General features: G+C 47.6%; 1 protein-coding gene across 2 annotated transcripts in view; it reads right to left on the reverse strand.

The window, feature by feature from the left end:
• The window catches only part of mid2 (midline 2), a 58,065-nt gene extending 53,141 nt beyond the window's left edge, over window positions 1–4,924 (reverse strand). The window contains exons 1-2 of one of the 2 annotated variants that reach the window (XM_058062805.2): window positions 4,907–4,924; window positions 4,071–4,151 (exon numbers count right to left, since the gene is read on the reverse strand). The gene's annotated coding sequence lies outside the window, so the exon portion shown is untranslated. Of the gene's footprint in view, window positions 1–4,070; window positions 4,282–4,906 lie in introns of those variants that run through there. The other variant, XM_058062804.2, reaches the window with a different exon arrangement.
• Window positions 4,925–8,685: the final 3,761 nt, after the last annotated feature.

The following is an 8,685-nucleotide window of genomic DNA, read 5'->3' on the forward strand; positions in this document are numbered from 1 at the left end:
GCAGGACAGAATGGCGTTACTCTTACAGAGCTGCAATATGGTCACCACGAGGCCACACGGCTTTTTCCTTACTTTTCCACGTTCCAAATGAGAATCTCTATGGTGGTCTCTGCCATCTTCTGGGGCGGGGTCTGCTGGGGGAGCAGCATCCCCCCAGCATTGGCTCACAGGCCACTCATCTGACCCGCAGCTCGGTCCCACCTTCAGCCAAGAGGCAGCAAGAACATCTGACAGCTGAAGAATTGCATCCGCTACCAGATGACAGAGCGGATCTCTGCACCCATCGGCACCCGTTGAGCCACCCGTCCGAATCCCTTGGCTCTTTATCTGACTGTTGACTGTCAGCACGACGCCCCGATAAAGGTCTTTCAGCTCACTGGAAGCTGACGCTTTGACAAGCTGTCACTGTTATTGTGTGGGAAAAGGCAGCTTTAGGTTCACCTTCACCCCATGATGGCCTCCTCTTTCATGGAGGCAGTTTATGCATTTCTCTTCTGGAATCCTTACAGAACCCCCACCTCCACCAGCCATCTGCCTTCCTGGGACACTACTGGGAGCTACGTTGTCCACTTAGCAACCAGTGGGACGCTTTTCCACCCCGATGAGCTCAGCTTGCACGTTCAGGGCCGTCCTGATTGAATAATACACAGCTGATGACTAACGAGGCTAACTAGCGGCCTGTTGCCAGAGAGTCACATCAGACCCCCCAGGGTGTTTTCATGGCGCTCTCATTGACCAATCTGCACTGCTGCATACAAACAAGTCCTGTCTGACGATGTTCTGACCTGCCTGAAACATCCAGAAAGAAAACCTTTTAAGGATGCAGTAAAAAGGAGAGAATTGGATGGAAAAACCTGAGCAAATAGGATTTTCTCGTTGCGGTAGGAAGCAGGGTTTCTAAAAAAAAGTCAGTTGAGCCCTTCAGCATAAAACACCACCACTGAAATTATCCGCCACAGTTCTGTTAAGCATTTCTCCGAATTACACACTGAAACATTAGCTATGCTCTAATAATACACCCGGCGCAGAAAATGGCTTACATAACCTAATCCTTCACATGATAAGTGTCATCCAATGCCTTTCTCTCGCTGCAGTCAGATGGACCCCCATTCTTCCCGGGCCCCTCCTTGCTGCTTGCAGTGTGGGGCTGACACTTGGAGAAACGGCCCCTTGCTTCCAAACTAGCATCACTTGCTAACGAACGGCAGGCACAAATGAAAGCAGGATTCCTACGACAAGAACGCCATTGGCTGGATGGAGCGATTCCCTCCTCATTCATTAAACATTTTAGGACACATCAATCCAAAATGGAGTGTAAATATACGTTTGGCACTCCCGACTTGCTTTGGCCCCATGGTGGGTTATTTCGCAGTCCCCCTCATACACAGTATGCATGAACACCGAGTCAGCACCATGAAGAGGCTTTGTTTGGCCACTCCGTTTAGCCGAATGATGCAATACGGAGCAAAGGGAACAAGCCAGTGTACAAAACTGGAGGCAAACTTTCATTTTTGACAAAAACCAAACCATACGCATGAAAACTGAGGTTCGACTGCATGTGTAACGTCTTCATTTCCAAACTATCATAATGATGTGGAGGGCATGATAAAATAAAGCTGCTGCAGCTACTGCCGTCCAGTGGAGTTAAAACCACACTAGGGGGTTGCCTACAGCCACAGCTGTTCATGTATTTTGAGCCTTTCTTATGTAGGCCCTGCATCCACAGCCAATGGTTCATTAACTGGACCATTCCGTAGCAAAAAGCCCAAGAAGTCTGCAGTTTTCCGCCACTTTAGAGGAATATTTTTATTGAATTATGAAATGACTTTTGCTCAAATTCCGCCATGTTCAACCTCGGCGGTGTTTGACTTTAGAGTCTTACATGACATACGCTTCAGAACTACAAGAAGCGAGGTCTGCAAAGGGTCTCAGTTCCCTTGGTTACTGCCTCTCCATTTAACCGCACGTTTAATCACCGCGCCTGGTTAAACAAAGGCCGCAGGTGCGAATCCACGCAGGCGTCAGTGCACCTGCAGCAGCACCACAGCCCGTTGATGCCGCTCCAGCGCACGCTGCAATTAGTCGGGGTGCTGCAGCGGGCGTGGAAGGACACCGGAGCAGACATGACGAATGGTGGGTGTCAGGTACTGGATCCTGGCTGAGCCCCATTAAGACAATCCATCATCAGACCGCTCAACACCTCAGCTAGCTGCCAACTCGGTGTGGGACTTGCATTATTCCTATTCCGACGAGGAATCACTGCCTCTGCTATTTACAGTAGCTTGTACCACTTGTCCTCTCCACCCGGTCTCCACCCGGTCTCCCCCCGGTCTCCCCCCGGTCTCCCCCCGGTCTCCCCCCGGTCTCCACCCGGTCTCCACCCGGTCTCCACCCGGTCTCCACCCGGTCTCCACCCGGTCTCCACCTCGCTCCCTGATGAGGACAAGTGGTACGGAACGGATAGATACTTTGGGGGTGTGCCTTTATGTTTGGCCAACATTCACCAACAACCACTGGTTGTTTGGGTGTGCTTCATTCATCATGACATCTTATCTTCTGACCATCCTTAGGGGCATACTCTAACTAATCACTATACTGGATAATTACCATCCATACTCTAACTAATCACTATACTGGATAATTACCATCCATACTGGAACTAATCACTATACTGGATAATTACCATCCATACTGGAACTAATCACTATACTGGATAATTACCATCCATACTGGAACTAATCACTATACCGGATAATTACCATCCATACTGGAACTAATCACTATACTGGATAATTACCATCCATACTGGAACTAATGACTATACTGGATAATTACCATCCATACTGGAACTAATCACTATACCGGATCTTTACCATCCATACTGGAACTAATCACTATACTGGATAATTACCATCCATACTGGAACTAATCACTATACTGGATAATTACCATCCATACTGGAACTAATCACTATACCGGATCTTTACCATCCATACTGGAACTAATCACTATACCGGATCTTTACCATCCATACTGGAACTAATCACTATACCGGATAATTACCATCCATACTGGAACTAATCACTATACTGGATAATTACCATCCATACTGGAACTAATCACTATACTGGATCTTTACCATCCATACTGGAACTAATCACTATACCGGATCTTTACCATCCATACTGGAACTAATCACTATACCGGATCTTTACCATCCATACTGGAACTAATCACTATACCGGATCTTTACCATCCATACTGGAACTAATCACTATACCGGATCTTTACCATCCATACTGGAACTAATCACTATACTGGATCTTTACCATCCATACTGGAACTAATCACTATACCGGATCTTTACCATCCATACTGGAACTAATCACTATACCGGATCTTTACCATCCATACTGGAACTAATCACTATACCGGATCTTTACCATCCATACTGGAACTAATCACTATACCGGATCTTTACCATCCATACTGGAACTAATCACTATACCGGATCTTTACCATCCATACTGGAACTAATCACTATACTGGATCTTTACCATCCATACTGGAACTAATCACTATACCGGATCTTTACCATCCATACTGGAACTAATCACTATACCGGATCTTTACCATCCATACTGGAACTAATCACTATACCGGATCTTTACCATCCATACTGGAACTAATCACTATACCGGATCTTTACCATCCATACTGGAACTAATCACTATACCGGATCTTTACCATCCACACTGGAACCAATCCCTATTCCTGGTCCACCTGGGATCTAATGAGCTCCACGGCAAAGGTGTATCCAAAACGACGCCTTCAGATTGTGGTTGCAAACTCAGGGAAAGTGCAGAAGCAAACGTGACTGTCAATCAGTGACGCGTCAAGGAGTCCGTGGAATAAAGACATTAGCATACAAGCCGTGGATGACAACAGCTCCGTGCGTCCCCGTCACGGAAGTTAAAATGATACATTTCGGTACATCGCGTCAAGAAGGCAATTAGGGGTGGTGGTCAGCACATAAACAGCATTATTATTCCACGGTGCGGGTTACTCACCGCGTCCTCATTCAAACAGCGCGGCGTGACAGCTCCACGCAGGGCAGGATTCGAGGCTCTTTCGGCAGCCAGAAGTTTGTCCTGGAAGACAAAAGAGTATCACCGTGGGTTGTGTGGAAGGCGACACTCGAAACGATGTTTGAGGTGGATCGCTTGAAGCGTCCTCGTCCAGAGACGCTCTCCACGAAGTGAACGCTCCCCTGGCGTGGACTCCTACCCACCCAGCCCACTGGGGAGCAGGAAAGGAGCTCATCTCACGCCTGGAATCAGCTCCCTGACACTTCGATTATCATTTGGAAAGCCACACTATATTATAATTATAATGTGTTTTACATTTCCACGCTTTGTTTTCATGAGCACTTTACCACACCGATTATTAATTACAGGCTGTATTGGCGCCTCCGAAGCAACAGGTGGCGCTGTGACCTGTGACGTAGAACATTTCATCCAATCACAATCCGTCTGAAGGCGAAAGCGACGCAATACGGAAGTGAAGGAAACAAAACAAGCACCAAGTTCGTTTGGGCTCATCCAAATTAGGGCCAAAAAGACTTCTAAAGCATTTTAAATCTTGGCTATGTGGGATCTTTCTTACACAGACAATTCAAAGGGAAGGTGGGAGGATTCCCAATTGGACAAGAATAAATAAAAATGGCACTAAAGGCACCTTATAAATAAATAGCTTATGTCGTTATTACATTCTTCATTTCATTTCAATGTATAAATGAATGAATCCATAAATGAATGAAAGGTCTATCAATATTTTTGCGCTGAAACTTCTACAAATTTGAATCCGCACAAAGCATCGTTATCGGATTGGTATGGCCGATACATACCATCGCTCCTCCATGTCGAGATGGTGAAGTACATCCTCTCATTTCTAGCGAGCGAGCGAGCGAGCTAGTGAGAGAGAGAGGGATATTATGGGATATCAATACATCCAGACAGGACTGCCAGTGGAGAAAAGGGGATTGGGAAATGTAACAAGGCGTGACTGGGATGCTTGGCGGCTGTTAAGCTGCCACTCGGGGAAGGTGGGGGCTATCTTTTGGAGGTTTACGTGTAAGACCTGACAGCGGATTAAAGGGAGTCCCGCCCTGCACTGGACTCGCCTGGGCCAGATCCATCAGTTCTTGATACCGGCCTCAAATAGGAGTCGTGGCTGCACGTTGTCGACCAAAAGGGATGATTCCCTGTGATGATGATCAGTTATAAGGCATGGGATTGATGGGATTGATGGGAATGATGGGAATGACGACCGCGTCTGTCGCTCCTTTGGATGTAGGAGCCGTTAAGCCTTTGTTGACGAGTCGTCCATTCCAAGTTCATTTAGTGGGACTCGGGCCGTTGTCCTCCTAGCAGCCGCTGGCGAGGAGACACACAAACCAAATGTACCGTGTTGTTTAGTGGACACCCATCAGAGCTTCCTGTACGAGTGTTGAGCCAAGCTGGTAGAACGTCAGGCACATCAGAGGACAAAGAGCGGCTGATCTGAAGTCAGTCAAGATGGTGAGGCAGAGTGGAAGATAAGGCTGTGACAGAGACCGTGCCTCAGCAGGCGAGTTTGCTTTCCTGACAAGATGAATTACTTCCCGAGCTGAAGTCATGGCCTGAGTGTGCTGCACAGACGAGGCCTAATGCTCGCTATTTTGGAAACTCGCAGCCCGGAGCTCTATGTTCCCGCTCTCTGATGAAACAGTTTGCTTCAAGAAGCCTCGCCCGACCTGTAGGGCCCACTTTCTAAAGATGAGTGGACTGCAATAAGAAGCTTAGGGATTAAAAAGCATATCTCACCAAGCAGTGTGAGGATTTGATTCTGTCTGACCGCTCACAGCCTCAGGAGGAGGATGAACTCAATCGTCATGGCAGAGCGGCTGCCTGTCTGCTTTCACTGCCCTCTGGCGGCAGGACGCTGGCAGTGCACTATGCTGCTACGCCGCTCTGACAGCTTTCCAGTCGTAATGACTCTAGTGTCTGTTTCATGTTTACTCAAACACTTCAGTTGCAAAGTCAGCAAAATCAATGGAACAAAACAGGAAGTGACTACAAAATAAAGGCAGGGATAAAAGGGAAACAAACTGTCACGCGGGCTAATAGTCTATTGTATACTCTATTGTTGTCGATTGTATAGTCTACAGTCTAGTTTATAGTCTATTTTATAGTCTATGTGTAGCCGGTCTGGACTGACACTGGCTGAAATTGAACTCTGCGTTGTGTTCTTTTGGTAAATAGACGAGGTGGGAGGCTGCAATTTCTTCGCCAAACCAGAAGAGGGCGTTTATTACCGTGCACAACAAACAAAATATACGGCAGCTTTAGCACAATTTTAGCACAAGTTTCCTCGTCCTCAGCAGTGCAAAAGGCGACTGACGAGACTCTATGCAAATTAAATGAAACAATAATGGATCCACATACCTGTGCACAACAAACAAAATGTACAGCAGCTTTAGCACACTTGCACAAGTTTCCTACAGAAAGGAAAAGTACGGTAAGAAGTACAACGGTATCTTTTACAATGTGCCTTTACATGCCGTACATAATACAAGTACGTACTGGGGGTGAAACGTGTAACATTAATATTTGATATGTAATTAACAATCGCTGCCACCGACTAGCATACCTCGTCCCCGGCAGTCCAAAAGGCGACTGGAGAAGCGCGCGCCAGAAAGGCCGGAAGTGACATCACACGATGTCAAAGTTCATGCAACAAAAATAAATGCAAATAAAATAATTGACAAAAAAATGCATAAAGCGACAAATACATACAAGAAAGGAATCATTGGTGAAATGAAATTGCATCGGTTTCATATGGTCTCAACCAATCACACCAAAGCTTCCTGGACTTTGGTCCCCATTGAATGTGTCACAAACGTGAGCAGCCTCTCAGGGCCAAAGGTCAAAGGTCAAATATTTTTAGTACCAACTTCACTCTTTGCCCCTCATTTTTAATGTTGCTTTTTATTATTTTCTTCATAGTTCAACTTTGTCCTGAAATAATAAATAATAATTTGTACATGTCCTTATTGGAATATTGGAGTCCCATAATATTCCCAAGACATTCTAACTTTCCTCCAATGTAATTTCCCAGAAGTTGACACTTTATGTTTGTGTTGAGTTCATGGAAGACGAGCACGTCATCACATGCCCCCCCTTATCAACGTGGGGGTTGCTCATGTGCCTGAACGCATCCTTGTTGTTCTCCTGGCTTTGAGGAATGTGCTCTGACAGCAGCCGGAGTCTCCGTGACCTACTTTGGCAGCTGCGGGACGCCATGAGTTCTGATCCCAGGAATCACTGATGCACAGCGCCAGCGTCGCTGAACACGTTGCTGCTGGGCTGACTTCTGGACCATCCAATGGAGAACATTTGGCCATGGGTCTACCAAGGTGGCTGAGATGAGCTGCAATGCTGCCAACTGGCCACCAGAGAGCACTGTCCCCCAAGCAAGGGACGTCCCCCTGACAACCAGAGGACATCCTTACCCCTCAAAGGAACAACAATCCCTCATTTTCTCGGCTTAACTGATCCCAGTGCTGCCAGACGCTGATTGTGCTGCATTATTACTCCAAGATATTTGCGGTTGTATCGTCGGTGGGCTTTTGCATGATGAGAGGCGGCCAGGCCGCAGTGCCCTTGTTGGGCCAGGGGTCAGAGGTCAGAGGCTCAGGTGTTTGGTTGGACGGTGTGATGACATTACGTGCTCTTTACAAGGCTTGGGAAAGATTTATCTGCAGCACTCTTGCCCAATGAGAATGTTTTGGACAAGAGATATAGAAATTGTGAACAAACACGACTCAGGACCTGATAAGATAATACGGAAGTACAGTACAGGACCCAAAACACCAGGCAGGACGACAAAGTCATGTTTCAGTTGCTCTTTCGTGGAAGAGACACAAAACTGGTCCGGCTCTGACAGACAGACTCACAGCCTTGACCGGAATATAAGACCAGGTCACTGGTGTGTGGGGGGGGGGGGGGGGGGGGGGGGGGGGCGTGCTTTGCGTGTGTAAATCTAGAGCATACATGATAAGACGACCCGTCTTCTTGGGTCAATCATGCTAATAGCTTTTCATTTCAGCAAAGGAAGCCTGACCTCCATAATGTTTTTCACCACACTCTTGGCGTCCATGTGGTGTCCTGGTGGTATGCTGGAGCCTATCCCAGCCTATCCCGGCTGGGCAAGCCTGGTGGCTACATATTTAAACATGCTTTTAAATGATTTAGTCCACCTTTATTCATTGCTGATGAAGCCTAGGCAATGCTGCTTGTGTAGGTTCCTACGACGCGTCCTTGGTTTGTTTTCTCTTCTTTCAGGACTCAGCCTCGGCGTCCTGCTAGCGTGGCTTTGTGTGTGTTCCCTCAAGCCGCTCCTAGCGGAGCTGTCAGCATGGGGGGGTGGGGCCGAAAGGCCCGCACGTTTCCAGCATGCTCTGTAAGGTTCCCGCCCTCCCTGGCCGCCCCGCCCCCTCTTCCTCTGAATGCGTTCACAGCTTGGCGTACAACCAGAAAAAGGGGAGGGGCCTGGGGGCATGTTACCAGATTTTTCTAACCAATCACAGGGGTTTCCCCGCCCTCTTCGTCACCCTGCCCTCCCTTTGGCCCCGCCCTCACTGTC

The sequence above is a fragment of the Doryrhamphus excisus genome, linkage group LG22 (genome assembly GCF_037039965.1).
Source record: "Doryrhamphus excisus strain RoL-2023G ecotype Guam linkage group LG22, RoL_Dexc_Guam_v1.1, whole genome shotgun sequence".
Taxonomy (NCBI): Eukaryota; Metazoa; Chordata; class Actinopteri; order Syngnathiformes; family Syngnathidae; genus Doryrhamphus; species Doryrhamphus excisus.